The sequence below is a fragment of the Astatotilapia calliptera genome, chromosome 13 (genome assembly GCF_964374335.1).
Source record: "Astatotilapia calliptera chromosome 13, fAstCal68.1, whole genome shotgun sequence".
NCBI lineage: Eukaryota > Metazoa > Chordata > Actinopteri > Cichliformes > Cichlidae > Astatotilapia > Astatotilapia calliptera.
In genome coordinates, this window is record NC_137434.1 from 343,829 (window position 1) to 362,838 (window position 19,010).

Below are 19,010 nucleotides of genomic sequence, written 5' to 3' on the forward strand. Positions count from 1 at the left end.
TTGAAAGTCCTGGAGTGGCCTAGCCAGTCTCCAGACCTCAACCCCATAGAAAATCTGTGGTGGGAGTTGAAAGTCTGTGTTGCTCGGCGACAGCCCCAAAACATCACTGCTCTCGAGAAGATCTGCATGGAGGAATGGGCCAAAATACCAGCTACTGTGTGTGCAAACCTGGTAAAGACCTATAGTAAACGTTTGACCTCTGTTATTGCCAACAAACGTTATGTTACAAAGTATTGAGTTGTATTTTTGTTATTGACCAAATACTTATTTTCCACCCTGATTTACGAATAAATTCTTTACAAATCCTACCATGTGGATTCATGGATTTTTTTTTCACATTCTGTCTCTCACAGTTGAAGTGTACCTCTGGTGCAAATTACTGACCTCTGTCATCATTTTAAGTGGGGGAACTTGCACAATCGGTGGCTGACTAAATACTTTTTTGCCCCACTGTAATTCCTCTTCTACACCACTGCAATCGGGAAATATAAAATATTTAGGTATTAATGTTTCTCCCAAGCTTGCAGATCTAACTAAATTAAACCATATCCCACTTTTAAAGAAGGTAGAAGATGATCTGGCTAGATGGAAATGTCTACCCATATCACTCATGGGAAGGGTTGCCGCTATAAAAATGATGGTCTCACCAAAAATAAATTATTTATTCTCAATGATCCCAACTAAACCGCCACAAGATTGGTTCAGATCTCTAGATTCATGTATGTCCAAATTCCTTTGGAAAAATAAACCCTCACGTATAAGCTTAAAAACACTACAAAAGACCAAGGATAGAGGAGGATTAGAACTACCTAACTTTCAGCACTACTTCTTAGCCAACAGGCTTCAGTTTATCTCAGGATGGCTAAAACATACCCTCTTAGATGAACCTTGGCTAGATGTAGAACAAGCACTTTGCAATAATCTAGAGATCTCAGACCTACCATTTATCAGCTCAAACATCCAACGACGTGAATGCTTTAAAAGCATCAACATCAGCTCTTCTCTGACAGCATGGTGGGAGTTTCTAAAATTGACGGCGTCTTCATTAATCCCATGCAAACGTACACCTATCTGGAACAACCCTGACATATTACAAAACAATAATATGATAAACTTTTCAGATTGGAGTGGTAAAGGAAAAAATATTTAGAACATATACTAGAAGGAACAGAATTAATTTCATTTGACGGACTAGTTACACAATATGGGATCAACAAGAAAAGATTTTTAGAATATCAACAAATTAAATCCATAGTAAAAAAGAAATTTAAACCGGGTCAAGTTTAACTACAAACACCACCAAGTGTGGTTCAATTTCTTACTCTTAAAACCCCCCAAATTGATGGTTGTGTTGAACTGTGTGGGACTGGGGAGGGGGGGGGGGGGGGGGGGGGGGGCGTTGTGGGTTTTCTTTTCATATATATGTGTGTTTATTTACTTAGGAAAATGAAGAAAGGTTGATTGTATTTTGGTAACTGCAAGTACTGTTGTTTTCTTTTTTCAATAAAAATATTAAAAAAAACAACAAAAAAACCCCAAATTACTATCCAAAATATACAGAATGCTTTCTAAAACAGATGAATCAACATCACTTCCTATTGCAAAATGGGAAGCGGATTTATCAGTTAACTTAGACCAAAACTTCTGGTCTCAGATTTGCTTAAAAACCTTTCATCTAATCAGAAATCCCAGTCTTCAATTAATTCAATACAAAATACTACATAGAGTGCACTATACAGGTCATCGGATGTTCAAGATGGGCTTTACGTCTACCAACAACTGCTCACACTGCCAAACCAATTCACCGGACAATTACATCCACGCTCTTTGGTTCTGTCCACCAGTTCAGAAGTTTTGAAGGCCCCTTCCACCCCACCTGTTTCTGTATGGCATGTTCAACTAGGCAGACTCGCTGCACTAGAACAACTCTCATACACAAGGTTATTATCGTTAACGAAAACTAACGAAATAACGAAAACTAGAAGTGAAAAAACATTTTCGTTAACGGAAATAAAAATAAAAACAAAAAAAGGAAAACTAACTAAAACTGTAATGAGTGTTCACAAAACTAACTAAAATTAACTGAATTTATAGCAAAAATGTGTTTAGTTTCATTGATGTGTGCGTGTCATACAATAGTCAAGGGTGAAAATGAAGTTTAGTTTCCAGATTTTTTCTTGCTGTCTCATTATGCCAGCAGGTGGCCAGTACGTTAGTCAAGTCGTCTGTGTTGCTGCTCCGTCCACGCGCAGAATCATGTCAGGAAAAGTCGGGAGAACGCGCCAGAGTCCAATTTGGGATTACTTTGAATATGACTGTGTTTTGGATAAAGCAAGTGTCTTGTAGTGGAAAGAGACTAATTATGAGGGACATTTCTAAAGGGAAAAAATCCCACAAACCTTAAAGCGCAGTTGAAAAGCTCACACAAGAAGGCTAACCTAGCTTACCTTGAGAAGGGAGCACACTCAACCCTCATTCCCAGAAAACAGAAGCTAACCCCAGGCAAGGCAGCGTGATGCATCCCGGGACAACAGGACGGGGATATCTACATAACTGTGTGAGTCAATTGCCTTAAAAAAGTTTATCAATTCACTTGAACCAAAATTACGAACACCCGGTGCTGCAAGAGTTAATAGTCTCATTGGGGCCAAGATATAAAATTTAAAGTTGCCTGGTATCAATGGTTGTTCATCTGCCGTTATTTATTTATTTATTTATTTATTTAAAGAACCCACAGTGTTGGGAAGGTTACTTTTAAAATGTATTCCACTACAGATTACAGAATACATGCCCCAAAATGTATTTTGTAACGTATTCCGTTACGTTGCTCAATGAGAGTAACGTATTCTGAATACTTTGGATTACTTAATATATTATCATGCTGTTTACAACTACGTGAATGTACTATTGCTGTGTGATTTATTACTATTACTGAAGGTCCATGGCTCCGAACCGTAGTAAAGGGACCTCTGACTAATACCGTGGGTTCCGTAGCCGAAAAATAGCTTTACTTTGTTGTGTGGGTCAACTTTTCTTGCGAGAGACAGAGAGAGGCGTTGAAAGGCTGCTCCAACGGAACTTATTGTTTTCGGAGGAAAACACGAACACGGTGTACAGTCGAGTCTTAATAGCTTACTTACAACTGGACTCGTCAGGCACTCTTCTTGGCTGCAGTGGTTATTATTATATTTACATGCTTCCAGCTCCTGTTTTTCCTCGATGACAGCTTGTACTTTTCCTTTTTTTCCCTCCCTCGCTCACAGACACATCAATCAATCAATCAATCAATCTTTATTTATAAAGCACTTTTCATACAGAGAAAATGTAGCACAAAGTGCTTTACATAGTTAAAAACAGCCCACCCCACCCTCCAACTCACTCCCCACACTCTCAATACACATATATCCCCCCACCCACACACACATACACACACGCGCACACTTAAAGAGTAAAAATTGGGCTGGGCTCGCATGAGCCAAGTGAGGAAACACTATAACAGGGAGCCGTCTGCACCGGGAGCCGGTCACAGACCGCAGCCTCCAGGCTGGGCACACAGCAGGAGGGAGGCAAAGGAGCCCCCCAGCCAGGCTGAGAGGACCCCAGAGACCCAGCAGCCACGGTCAATAACAGCCCCGGTGCAGAGAGCGCCCTCCGAGGAAACACTGGAGATATGACGCAATACAATATATATAGGGTAAAATGATAAAATAAATAAGAACAGGATACAATATAAATATAAATAGAATAAGAAGATTAAAAAATGAATAAGAATAAAATCAAACAAATATTAGGTAAATCCTAAATTAATAATAGAATAACAGGATAGAATAAATAAGCATAAAATAAATAAACGCTAAGTAAAAGCTAAATTAAAAAGGTGGGTCTTGAGCCTGTTCTTGAAAACATGTACGTTCTCTGCGGCCCTGAGCTCCTCCGGCAGGCTGTTCCACAGACGAGGACCATACCACTGAAACGCTGCCTCTCCGTGAGTATGTGTCCTGACTTTAGGGACAATCAAAAGGCCAGTACCAGAGGACCTCAGGGTCCGCGAGGGTTCGTATGGTAAAAGCAGATCTGAGAGATAGGAAGGCCCAAGACCATTAAGACATTTAAAAACCAATAAAAGAACTTTAAAATCGATCCTGAAACACACGGGGAGCCAGTGCAGCGATTCTAAAACCGGTGTAATGTGGGCCCGCCCTCTGGTCTTCGTCAGCACACGAGCTGCCGAGTTTTGCAAGAATTGTAAAGTTGAAATATTCTTCTTAGGAAGACCAGAGAGCAGGGCATTACAGTAATCAATGCGACTGGTACATAAAGGGTATGGCAGTCCATTCTCCCTGCAGCACGGACTACACTGCCTATGATGCTACATTCTTTAGAGCTATATCTGTAGCATTCTGCCTATTAGCTTAGCACAACAACAACAAAAAGGCGCTCTCTCACCCAGGAAACACGCAGAGAGAGAGTCACCCTGTAACCATGGCAACCGTAACGCTGCCGCCTGGAACAACAGAACATAGCTGTCAAACAAAACCCAAACAGTCCTGACCCGCCACAATATGAAACAGGAAAGTACCGTCCTGTAATCAATTTATTTCAACAAAGTAACTGTATTCTAAATGCCACCTTTTTAAACGTTAACTGTAACGGAATACAGTTACTCATATTTTGTATTTTAAATACGTAACGGCGGTACATGTATTCCATTACTCCCCAACACTGAGAACCCATAGGTGGAAATGTGAGTTGTCTGTCTCTGCGTGTTAGCCCTGCGACAGACAGGCGACCTGTTGACCTTTTGTTACACTTAATTATTGCAAACACAGCTAAAACTATAACTGAAACTAATCAAAACTAAACTGAAACTAAGGATTTTCAAAAAAATAAAAACTAAACTAAACTAGCAAACAATTGGTAAAAACTAATTAAAACTGATATAAAATTGAAAATCTGAAGTCAAAACTAAATAAAAATAAAAACTAATGAAAGTTGCAAAACTTTTAAAACCCTGCTCATACAGGCTTCCTTTTTTGTTGTTTTGTTGTGTTTTGTTTTGTTTTTCATCTCTTGCTTTGTTTGTCCCCCTCATTTTGGTTTTGTATTCTCTGCTGCTGTTCTGCTGCTATGCTGATGTTTTATGTGATGTAACCGGTCTCTGCAGTGGACTGTAGTGGTCTAAAAGCACAATAAAATATTAATCACAAAAAAAAAACTGAATAATTTTGGAGTGCTTCTTCAGTACATTTAAAATAAAAAGAAAAAAGTAGAGATAGTGTCTGTCTCCTGAATCCAAGCTGGAAGCTGGTTCCACAGAAGAGGGGCCTGAAAACTGAAGGCTCTGCCTCCCATTCTACTTTTAAATACTCTAGGAACAACAAGTTGGCCTGCAGAGCGAGAGCGAAGTGCTCTAATAGAGTGATATGGTACTACAAGGTCATTAAGATAAGATGGGGCCTGATTATTTAAGACCTTGTATGTGAGGAGCAGGATTTTGAATTAACAGGAAGCCAATGAAGGGAAGCCAATACAGGAGAAATCTGCTCTCTCTTTCTAGTCCCTGTCAGTACTCTTGCTGCAGCATTTTGGATTAGCTGAGTTTTCACTTCCTGATAATAATGAATTACAGTACTCCAGCCTGGAAGTAATGAATGCATGAACTAGTTTTTCAGCATCACTCTGAGAAAGGATATTTTTAATTTTAGAGATGGTGCACAAATAGAAGAAAGCAGTCTTACATATTTGTTTAATATGTGTGTTGAAGGACATATCCTGGTCAAAAATGACTCCAAGGTTCCTCACAGTGTTACTGGAGGCCAAGGTAATGCCATCCAGAGTAAGAATCTGCTTAGATACCATATTTCTAAGATTTTCAGGGCCGAGTACAATAACCTCAGTTTGATCTGAATGAAGAAGCAGAAAGTTAGCGGCCATCCAGGTCTTTATGTCTTTAAGACATTCCTGCAGTTTAACTAATTGGTATGTGTTATCTGGCTTCATGGACAGATAGAGCTGGGTGTCATTTGCATAGCAGTGAAAATGTATGCTATGTCTTCTAATGATGCTGCCTAAGGGAAGCATGTATAATATAAAAAGAAATGGTCCTAGTACTGAACCCTGTGGAACACCATAATTAATAATAATAATAATAATAATGGATTGGATTTATATAGTGCTTTTCAAGGCACCCAAAGAGCTTTACAATGCCACTATTCATTCACTCTCACATTCACACCATAATTAACCTCAGTGTGTGAAGAGGACTCTCCATTTACATGAACAGATTGGAGTCTATTAGATAGATATGATACAAACCACTGCAGCACAGTACCTGTAATACCTACAGCATGTTCTAATTGCTCTAATAGGATATTATGGTCGACAGTATCGAACACTGCACTGAGGTCTAGCAGGACAAGCACAGAGATGAGTCCACTGTCAGAGGCCATAAGAAGATCATTTGTAACCTTCACTAAAGCTGTTTCTGTGCTGTGATGAGCTCTGAAACCTGACTGAAACTCTTCAAAACTCTTCAGATGCTCTGCAGATGATCTGTTAGCTGTTTGACAACTACTCTTTCAAGGATGTTTGATATGAAAAGAAGGTTGGAGATTGGCCTATAATTAACTAAGAGTGCTGGGTCTAGAGATGATTTTTAAGTAAAGGTTTAACTACAGCCAGCTTGAAGGCCTGTGGTACATAGCCGATTATTAGAGAAAGTTTAATCATATTTAAGATTGAAGAATTAATAAATGGCAGGACTTCTTTGAGCAGTTTTGTAGGAATGGGGTCTAAAAGACACGTTGATGGTTTGGAGGAAGTAATTATTGAAGTTAACTCAGAAAGATCAATTGGAGAAAAAGAGTCAAACTTAACATCAATGGTACTAAGAGTAGCTGTAGATAATATTACATCTGTGAGATGATTATTGGTCATTTTTTCTCTAATGATAAAAATTTTATTTGTGAAGAAGTTCATGAAATCATTACTAGTTAACGTTAAAGTGATGGTTGGCTCAGTAGAGCTCTGACTTTTTGTCAGCCTGGCGACAGTGCTGAAGAGAAACCTGGGGTTGTTCTTATGTTCTTCAATCAGTGACGAATAGTAAGATGTTCTGGCTTTGCGGAGGGCTTTCTTATAAAGCAACAAACTATTTCTCCAGGTTAAATGATGATCCTCTAAATTTGGGACACACCATTTCCTTTTGTTACGAGTTCAAAATATTGGGGATGGACACCAGAGGAAAAACCCACAATAACAACACTGGTCCGGTCGGGTTGAGTCAAACGATGATTTAATAATCACACACGTGGGAGATGGACACTGTATGCAGACAGCCTCAGATCTCGTCTCAAAAAACACATCACCATAGTTTTATGAAATCAGGGTATTAGAACGCCCCTTCATGCGTAGTGACAGGTGTAATACAATCAATGTTGACAATTTTATTTAACACAAAGAATAACATTGTCTCCTTCCCGAGGGCAGACGCTGACTGCCCCCATCTCCTGGAACCGTCTGTACCCTGCTAAGACACAACATGGCAGCTACAAGGACTCTTTCATTTGTTAAGACCATCAGTGTGTATTGCTCTAAATCAAGTATATAATATTAAATGAATATTGCTGGATCAGCTACTTCTACTTAAAACATATTAGAACATGACTAAGCACAAAATCACCAAGAATAACATCTTATAAGTGCTGTGTAAGCGCGTGCGGCCTTCCAAGCTCAAAGCCTTTGCCCTCCATAGATCAGCCAGACTCGCGCTGGCTGTAGCTTTTAACCTTTAATTAACTTGAGCACAACTCTAGAATAAGCAACAAACTGCAATGTGTATGGAATGATCATGGTTACATCTGCAATGGAAAATCATGTTATTATTCTGGTACCTGTAAGAAAAGATCAAACTAAAGTTATAACAATCACTGTAATGCAAAGGATAATGTAAGGTCAAAAACTTCAATTTATGTTTAATGCAAAGCTGGTTATATACTTCTGATGAACTAATAATGCCATATTAAAATAGTAAATGATAATGAGAAAAACATCCCCTCCTTATTCTACACTCTCCAGCTTACGAGTCATCTGCTTTAGGCTACGTGTTTGAGAATTATACCACGGAGTCAGGTACTTCTGATTTGAGACCTTAGTTTTCACAGGAGCTACAGTATCCAGAGTCGTACATAGTGAGGAGGTAAAATTATTAACAAGATGATCGACCTCTGTTGGAGTAGCGTTCAGATAGCTGTTCTGCTCTATGTTGGTACAGGCCATTGAAGATGATAACAGTGTGTGGATTATATTCTTAAACTTAGTTACAGCGCTTTCAGAAAGACATCTACTGTGATAAAGTCTACTCTCCACTGCTGTGTAATCAATTATTGTAAATGTACATGTTGTCAGGAAATGATCAGACAGGAGAGGGTTTTCGGGAAACACTATTAAATGTTCAGTTTCTATGCCATATGTTAAAACAAGATCTAGAGTGTGATTAAAGTGGTGGGTGGGTTCTTTTACATTTTGAGAGAAACCAATTGAGTCTAATAACAGATTAAATGCCATGTTGAGGCTGTCATTTTTAGCATCTACATGGATGTTAAAATCACCCAGAATAATTATTTTATCTGAGCTCAGAACTAAATCAGATAAAAAGTCTGAGAAATCAGACAGAAACTGTGTAAGGCCCAGGTGGATGATAGATGATAACAAGTAAGACTGGTTTCTGAGTTTTACAGCTGGGTTGGACAAGGCTAAGCATCAGGCTTTCAAATGAATTAAAAGTCTGTCTTGGTCTTTCATTAATTAATAGGCTGGTGTGAAAAATTGCTGCCACACCGCCCCCTCGGCCTGTGCTTCGAGATTTCTGGTAGTTACTGTAGAATGACTTGGGGGTGTTGATTCATTTAAACTAACATAATCATCCTGCTGGAACCAGGTTTCTGTAAGGCAGAGTAAATCAATTTGTTGATCAATTATTGAGTCATGTACTAACAGAGACTTGGAGGAGAGAGACCTAATATTTAATAATCCACATTTCACTGTTTCATTCTTTGGTTCAGATGTGGATACTGTATTATTTCTTTGTCATTTTTTATGTTTAAATTGTTTATTGCTGGTTTTTAGTTTGTTTTTTGTCTGTTTGGGAGCTGAAAGAGTCTCTATGGAGATGGGTCTTTGGGGGGGGGGTAGCAGGAGGAGAGAAGCTCCAGAGAGGCGTGTAAGACTGCAACTCTGCTTCCTGGTGCTAACTCTGGATAGTCATATTTTGGGGGGTTTAATAAATGTGTCCATATTTCTAGAAATGAGAGCTGCTCCATCCAATGTGGGATGGATGTCGTCTCTCCTAACAACACCAGGTTTCCTCCAGAAGGTTTGCCAATTATCTATGAAGCCCACATCATTTCTGGGACACCACTCAGACAGCCACCAGTTTAAGGAAAACATGCAGCTAAACATGTCACTCCTGGTATTATTGGGGAGGGGACAAGAGAAAACTACAACAAAACACATGAAAACGCCAAAACACATGCAAACTCCAAAACACGAACAAAATCCAAAACACATGCAAAATCCAAAACACATGTAAACTCCAAAAAACACGTACAAAATACAAAACGCATGCAAACTCCAAAACACGTACAAAATCCAAAACACATGCAAACTCCAAAACACTAACAATATCCAAAACACATGCAAACTCCAAAACACGTACAACATCCAAAACACATGCAAACTCCAAAACACGTACAAAATACAAAACACTTACAAAATACAAAACACGTGCAAACTCCAAAACACGTGCAAACTCCAAAACACGTACAAAATACAAAGCACTTACAAAATACAAAACACGTACAAAATCCGAAACACGTACAAAATCCAAAACACGTACAAAATCCAAAGCACGTACAAAATCCAAAACACATGCAAACTCCAAAACACGTACAAAATACAAAACACATGCAAACTCCAAAACACATGCAAACTCCAAGACACGTACAAAATACAAAACACATACAAAATCCAAAACACGTACAAAATTCCAAAACACATGCAAACTCCAAAACACATGCAAACTCCAAAACACGTACAAAATCCAAAACACATGCAAACTCCAAAACACGTACAAAATACAAAACACATGCAAACTCCAAAACACGTACAAAATACAAAACACATGCAAACTCCAAAACACGTACAAAATACAAAACACGTACAAAATCCAAAACACATGCAAACTCCAAAACACACGCAAACTCCAAAACACGTACAAAATTCAAAACACATGCAAACTCCAAAACACGTACAAAATACAAAACACATGCAAACTCCAAAACACGTACAAAATACAAAACACTTACAATATCCAAAACACGTACAAAATACAAAACACGTACAAACTCCAAAACACGTACAAAATACAAAACACGTACAAAATCCAAAACACGTACAAAATACAAAACACGTACAAAATCCAAAACACGTACAAACTCCAAAACACGTACAAAATCCAAAACACTTACAATATCCAAAACACATGCAAACTCCAAAACACGTACAAAATCCAAAACACATGCAAACTCCAAAACACGTACAAAATCCAAAACACATGCAAACTCCAAAACACGTACAAAATCCAAAACACATGTAAACTCCAAAACACGTACAAAATCCAAAACACATGCAAACGCCAGGGCCCCATTTCAGGAAGCCGGTTTAGTGCAAACTCTGAGTAAGTATACCCTGAGTTAACGAAAACTCTGGGTTTTCGGTTTCACAAAGCGAGTTTAGATTAATTCTGAGTGAGTTACTATGACGACACACTCCGTGAAGCTAACCTGCCCCCTAGGAGGTTTACTTCAACTAACCCTGACTTTCTCCGCCTCTTTGTCAGAAACCTGACTGTAGGAAGTGTCAGACATGGCGTGCCCCTTCCTTGAAGAGCCAGTAGATGTTGAAGCCCAAATTCTCCGCAGAGCTCTCCGCCGGGAGAGAGTGATTAGAGCGCGTTCGGACATTTTATCATTTCCTGATGATCTCCTGTGCGAACGTTACCGTTTTTCAGCACAATCTATAATTTATTTGAATAACATCCTCAGGCCTAATATTGCTCATGTGACACATCGCAGACATTCTCTCAGTTCTGTACATATTATTTGTATTGCACTTCGGTTTTTTGCAAACGGGAGCTTTCTGTATAATATTGGTGACGCTGAGCACGTTTCCAAGGCTACCGTCTTTCGGGCAGTCAGGAATGTTACAGTTGCACTGAAACGTCTCCTGTACTCGTTTGTGGTGTTCCCCGGTCATAGACCCACAAGATTTATCAAAGAGGGATGCCACAAAATTGCAGGTATCAGGATGAACGAAACTTAATTCATGATGTGGTGATACTTGAACTACTACTTAAATTTTACATTTATTCTCACGGTTCCCAGGCGTGATTGGCTGTATAGATGGCACTCACATTCCAATCATTGCTCCTTCAGTAAATGAAGGAGACTATGTGAACAGGAAGTCTTTCCACAGCATTAATGTACAGGTACATAGTTCCCTGTAGCATTTCAAACTAACAAATTATTTCATTATAGTAATGGATGCTAATTTGTGTTCTCTGCACTGTGAAGATCATATGTGATGCTGCCAACATTATCACAAATGTGGAAGCCAACTGCTCAGCCTCTGTGAGTGGTGGTGGCGGAGGACCCCCACCTGTTTTTCGGGCCTCCGCTTTTTTTCTGTTGGCTATAACGGGTCACATTTGAGCATACAGAGTAAGCAAATATGTACTTGTAATGTGCTCAGATAATTTCAATAAGTGCTTACAGAGGGGAAATTAATGTAGCCTCTAACTGCAATTGATTTACATCGGACAAACAGATCAAGCACTATGGCTCATAATACAATTACACCTTACCTGTTTGGACTATATTTTTATATTTCATTTTTACTTGCTGCCAGGAATGTTTGGGGCCTTTTGGGTTGCACCTGCGCTCACATCACATCACAAAATAAAATGTATATGTCAGGGTTCTGTGTGCGGGCAGGCAGAGATGAGGATCCAAATGCAGGACTCGGAAAACGGAATGTAACTCAAAAACCTCAGCTTTATTACTGGCAGGAAAACAAACATGAAGTGAGGATGGAACACTGAGACCAAGGACACACAGGCATAATCTGTGGGTACAACGCGACACTGGGCATGGGAAAACACAGGGCTTAAATACACAGGGTAGTAATGAGGAAATGGGCCACAGAAGGGAGACACAGCTGGGAGAGATCAGGGCTAACGAGACATGGGGAACAAAGCTGCACACACTAACATAAGACAAAGACTTTCACAATAAAACAGGAAACATGAATCACAACTCAGAGACATGGACTCAACACAGAGACAGAAAATGAAACATGGAACTGAACTATACATTAAACCACCATTCCTAAAACATGGATAATAGAAACATGAAACTCTAATAATAATAATAATAATAATAATAATAATAATAATAATAATAATAATAATAATAATAATAATAAACATGGGCAGCACGGTGGCACGGTGGTTAGCACTGTTGCCGCACAGCAAGAAGGTCCTGAGTTCAATTCCACCGTCTTTCTGTGTGGAGTTTGCATGTTCTCCCCGTGTTTGCGTGGGTTCTCTCCGGGTACTCCGGCTTCCTCCCACCGTCCAAAGACATGTAGCTTGTGGGGATAGGTTAATTGGATAATCCAAATTGTCACTAGGTGTGAATGTTCGAATGAATGTGAGTGTGAATGGTTGTCTGTCCCTGTGTGTTGGCCCTGCGACAGACTGGCGACCTGTCCAGGGTGTACCCCGCCTCTCGCCCTATGACAGCTGGGATAGGCTCCAGCACCCCCCGCGACCCTGAAAAGCGGAAGCGAATGGATGGATGGATGGATGGAATAATAAACATCACAACAAGAGAATGAGAAACAATCCAAAACACCAAGATAACTGAAACACAAAGTACCAGAGAAACAAAGAATAATCCATGATGCAAAAGTGAACCAAAACATAATAAACTCAAAATACTGGGTCCAACGGACCCAGAACCGTGACAGTATAAAATATAAAATAAAATAACGTGTTAAATAGGTGGAAATCCCTAGATCAATGTTTAAATTAACACTCACGCATTGACTCTGTCGGCTATGTTTTGCCATGCATGCTCCCTTTCTTTTGCAGCTGAGGCTGTGTTACCTTTTTTCCGCGGAATTTGCATGTTATCGGCATATACTGCCATCAGAATTTCGGCCTCAAGCGCTGTAAAATACATTGACCGCGCCTTCTTTCCCTCCGTCTCCATGGTGACTCGCTTAATCTGTGCTCCACTAATCAGGGCTTTATGTATCCTCGTGCGTGCCCTTAATTTGGGGTTAAAGCAACTCCGCGTTGATTGAACTAATTGTTATCAGCCTTTCTGAAACCGAATATTCCGAGTTGGACAGTTCGGGGTTACTCAACCCCGTGTATCATTTTTAACTCTGAGTTTTCTAAACCGGCTTCCTGAAATAGGGCCCAGAACACGTACAAAATCCAAAACACATGCAAACTCCAAAACACAAAGGAACTGCTCCAGGATGCTAGGGGCAGTGTTGAGCTCGATTTGCAAAATAAATGGCAAGATTGTTGCAAACACATGGGCTGTATCCCAATTCAGGGTCTGCAGCCTTAAAGTACGCAGCCTTAACGGTCCACAAGGGCCGCGTACTCAAAGACCGCTAAGGCTGGAACTGCAAGGCTTGTAGGCTTGTGAAATTGGACGATCTAGTCTCCGTCGCGCTGCCCAGGTTGCCTAGCAACCATGATACTAACAGCTGGAAACGTGTCATACAGCTTTGTTTGACAGAAATGAAGAGAACATATTTTGTTCATTTGTTTGTTTGTTTCTACATGAGCTTTGTGTGATTTGATAGGTATCTGAGGCTGAAACCACAGGACTGTAAAACATGATTGTTGGGCTTCATTTCTGTACTGAACAGTCATTTTAAGATTAGCTAAATCATACAATTGATTGTCCCAAAAATTAGAACAGAATTGGGGAAAAGGGCTTTTAAATATGCTGCCCCTGCTTCCTGGAATAATCTGCAGAAGGAACTGAAATGATCAGAATTGGTTACCTTGGGAGAGTTTAAGTCTGTTTTAAAGGCAGCCGCGCCACTGTCCCAGTAAGAGCTGAGGAGAGTCCCAGATGAGGGCTCGCCCAGCAGCCGCGGAGCAGAAGTCAGGGGGAGTTGCAGTGACGCGCCCGTGAGCTCCGCCGGCCCCCAGCTGCGCCTGAGTGACCGAGCCCTAGGCCGAGAGGCCGGGGGCACCCCACCTCCAAAGGGGCCCGAGCGAGCCCCAGGCCCCAGGCCCCGACAAGCGGCCGCCAAGGAGTGAGCCGGTGTGTACCCGGACGCCCACCCCCAGACACAAAGAACCACCAACACACCGACACCTGAGGGAGTCCGCCACCGGCAGGGGAAGTGGTGGTGGGTGGAGATAGGCCTCCAAACCTTGGAGGGCCTGAGGTGTCCCCAGAGAGGTGGCGTCTGATACCCAACCTGACATATAGACACAGACATACAGGCACACACAGACACAAACATCCATTCCCACCCTCATGCTCTCATATGCACTCACTCCACACTCAACCAACGTGGAGACAGACATAAAGAGACGCTGTACACACAATCACACTCCCCAAGCGTACTCTACAAACCGGGTCTAGGTACCCTTGCCCCTGGAGGGGGGAATTGCACCCAGACCCAGGTGGTGTTACCCTTTTCCCTGCGGTGGGGAGAGGCAGACCACCCCGACTCCGCAGCAGCAGGGAGGCCCCACACCCCAGACCGCAGTCGGACGGCCAACTCCTCCTACTAGCCCTCCCGCTCCAGCAGGCCGCAGAGAATGGGGGTGGGAGAAGACTCCAAACCTCCCTCCACCCGCTGTCTATCTTGCGTGCTGCACAATATCGTTTATTACTTAGTAAATACTGATATCTATGACTAGCTAGTTTATTGTGATGGTGCTTTGTTTTCTCTATTATTATGTTGCTCTTTGTTGTTTGCTGTCTCCTCTGTTTGTTTTTGTTTGTTTGTTTGTTTGTTTTTTTCTCCATACAGGTGACCCAGGAGTTTTTTTTTTTTCTCTCTCTTCCCCCCCCTTCTCGCCGTCTCTTCTCCCCTTTGGTTTTCTTTCTTTCTCTCCCCCTCTCTCTCTCATTCATTCCCCCTGTCCTATTTATTTAAAAAAAAAAAAAAAAAAAAAAAAAAAATGACAAAGGATGAACTGAAGCTCTGCCATCACGTAATGTCGCATACTGCTGTTTCTGATGTCATTTAGAAAAAAATAAAAAAATTAAAAAAATTAAAAAAAAAAGTCTGTTTTAAAGGAACGAGAGAACAGCTCTTTTACTCAGTGTGATTGCTTTTAAATGTACTCTTAATTTGATCTGTTATTGTATATTTTACACGTTTGTATGGGATATTGTATTTGTTTTAAATGTTATATACCTATGTGATATGTGACTTTTGTTGCTATGATGCCAGGTCTCTCTTGGAAATGAGATTTTTAATCTCAATGAGATTTTTTACCTGGATAAATAAAGGATTAATAATAATAAAAGCTAGTAAATAACAATTAGCTAATGCAGGGCTCTAGACTAACTTTTTGCCATGGGCGGACGGCACAAAAGTTAGGCGCACACAAATTTTCTAATAATTTATATAATATAATGTGTTTTTCTGGATACACTGTGCTTTTTCAGCATTCAAAGATTGATGACACCGTGTCAGAGCACTGGCTATTAATTTCAGAAGCATCAGGCCTTAACAGAAAAGTTAGCAATAGTTATTTTCCTATTACAGCTACATCCACTTCTGTCGTGCCTAGGCTGCTCATAGGGCTGGGTATCATCACTGATTTCTACAATCCATTCGATTCCGGTTTTCAAAGTCCCGATTCGATTCAACTTAGCCTCAGACAGTCAGAAATATTATAATTCTGATCATTTATCAGTACTGACTTCATCAGAATTGTGAACATCACAGCAGATGCCTTTGTGTGAAAGTAACTGAGAATAAAACACAGAAAAACATGAAGGAGATTTTCCTGGTCTGGCTTTTTATAGCAGATAACCTTAAAAATATTCTACAATGTTCTGCATATGAAGTTTAAATTTCTTCAGTATTGAACAACAGAAAAAAAAGGCTTTCTTGTCCGAGGTCATTTAAGTGAAAAAAAGAAAAGAAAAAGACAGCAGCCACAGCGCTGTGAACAACAGTAGACTGGTGGGTAATAAGCGAATAAATAATACAGAAAACAGAGATTGGAGACGGGAAACTGTTCTTGAAGTGGGGGTGCAGGACCACCACCTGTCTTTTTTTGCTCTGCCCTTTTCCTGGGTGCTGTTATGAACAAACAAACAGATTATTTCAGGGTCTCTTTCCAAGAGACTAAAAGCAATATAAGTGATAAATATTACCATTCCGTAGAATATTCTTATATTTCACTTTTACTTGTTCCCATGTTCTAGTGGGTCCTGTTGTGGCTCTAATGTGAAAGAGGATATAATGTAATATAATATAATAGATTTACCCTACCGCCTACTGGTGTGGGCCAGAGGGGCCTGCGTCTGCCCTGGGGCTGTCAGTCTGCCCCAGGGCAGCTGTGGCTACAACTGTAGCTGCCTCCACCAGTGTGTGAATGTGGGAGTGAATGAATAGTGGCATTGTAAAGCACTTTGGGTGCCTTGAAAAGCGCTATATAAATCCAATCCATTATTATTATTATTATTAATAAAGTACTTACGAGTTTAATTTGTCAGCAACTTTCTGCCAGCCCTCTCTCCTTGCTTTTGCAGCCTTTGCAGTGTTCCCTTGCGTTTTAATTAAACTCTGAAACTCCTGAAATCCCTCAATCAAGAGTTCTTGCTCTGCTGCCGAAAAATACTGAGCGCGCTCCTTTGACATTTTCGCCGACCAATCAAAGGGTTGCCGATCAATGTTTCTACTATCGATGCGTAGCCCCTGTTAAGCCACCCAGTGATCTCACATTACTTCATCCAGCTATACTAATCGTCAACAACAGGTGTGTTCGGAGAACCGGAATAGCGAGCTCAAAGTTAGCGCGATGATTTGATCTTGGATGTAGTAAGCGAGGTACGAAGAACGGACCCCTGCTCTCATTTGCTGTTTGGTTGTTGTTGAAATGGTCTTGTGAGCTTTAAAACACTTAGAGTCCCAGAGAGCAGCCATTCGGCTTTTCTACCTTTAAAACCCGCCTTCCAACCAAATGGCTGGTAGGTGTTTAGCTAGGCTTTAGCTTCAGCCAAGTGGAAGCTAAATTGTCTAGTCATTCATATGTAAATTAGGTTGTTATCTGGGAATTCTGGAGGGGAGTGGGGGTGTGTGAATGAGGGGGGGGGGGAGGGGGGCTGCTAAAAGCTGTGAACTTCCTTTTGTGTTCGTCTTGATGCATTCTCAATCATCCAGGAAAATAAATCTCCAAAAGTCACCAACTTGGAGTGGTTAGTTTCCTGAGCCACAAGGAAACTTGTGTTTCAGTTTGCCATCTTAGGGAGAAATCAACACACATGGGTGTATGTCCTTTGTTGCTGAGATTTATTGATAAAAACAGTACAAAAAACCAACCATTTGTACACATATTTACAAATAATAATAAAAAGTGAGTACATTTCAACATTTTCAGCAATCACTCACAATCCTGGCACTGCCATGGTATCTGTAGTCTGCATTTACCACATGTGTATCTGTTGCAGTGAACACATCGCAGTGGCATGATTGTTCTTTCATTTGTGTTTGACCTGACACATGGCTCTTTTTCCAGGGCTATGTGTGGAGGGTTGTGTCCAAAACAACTGTTCTTTTCTTGCCTTCTTCGCAGCTACATGAGAGTGAGCCAACTCTCTTGCAAGCTCCACCAGGAAGTCCACCCGTCTTTCCTTCGTCCCGGTGCATGCTTGATACAGCACATGTGCATTCAGTGCTGCCATGTCAATCATGTTATAAAACACGGCAACTGGCCAGCGCCGTGTTCCTCTGCGGACAGTGTACTCCCGAACCATCTGGTCCATCACATCCACGCCACACTTTGTTTTGTTGTAAAGGGTGACAGAAAATGTTGAAATGTACTCACTTTTTATTATTATTTGTAAATATGTGTACAAATGGTTGGTTTTTTGTACTGTTTTTATCAATAAATCTCAGCAACAAAGGACATACACCCATGTGTGTTGATTTCTCCCTAAGATGGCAAACTGAAACACAAGTTTCCTTGTGGCTCAGGAAACTAACCACTCCAAGTTGGTGACTTTTGGAGATTTATTTCCCTGGATGATTGAGAATGCATCAAGACGAACACAAAAGGAAGTTCACAGCTTTTAGCAACTCCCCCACCCCCTCATTCACACACCCCCACTCCCCTCCAGAATTCCCAGATAACAACCTAATTTACATATGAATGACTAGACAATTTAGCTTCCACTTGGCTGAAGCTAAAGCCTAGCTAAAAGCCTACCAGCCATTTGGCTGGAAGGTGGGTTTTAAAGGTAGAAAGGTAGAAGGCTGGGCACTGCTGGTGTTAATCTGAGAATCTGGCGTTTCTGGCAAAACACAGTTATATTTAAAAGTCGATTCAGGATTTAATGAATTGATATCGCTTTATTCAAGCTACTCACCTCCCACTTCCACCTGCACTTTCAACTGGACCACGGCCAATCAGAGAGGTCCCGCCCCTTACTATCTCTGATTGGTTTAGTCCACGATAGGGGCATAATGTGTGTCTGTTGTTGACCACAGGGAAGGTTGCAGATTTTTTGTTTTTTTGCTACCCGAACATTTGGTCGCAAAGGTGCAACCAAATTTTTCTTTTTAGTCGCACCACTGAAAAATTTGGTCACATTTGCGACCAAATTGGTCGCACTCTAGAGCCCTGTAATGTTGTTCGTGAGACTAAAGTCATATCACTTTGGTAATGTAAA

The 19,010-nt window shown here is 40.8% G+C and overlaps 1 long non-coding RNA gene across 1 annotated transcript in view; it reads right to left on the minus strand.

Annotated features, from left to right (window-relative positions):
* Positions 1-3,274: 3,274 nt before the first annotated feature.
* LOC145419591 (uncharacterized) overlaps positions 3,275-19,010 on the minus strand; it is a 110,306-nt gene continuing 94,570 nt past the window's right edge. The window contains exon 3 of the long non-coding RNA XR_013900887.1: positions 3,275-3,440. This is a non-coding gene — a long non-coding RNA (uncharacterized LOC145419591). The remainder of the gene's footprint in view (positions 3,441-19,010) is intronic.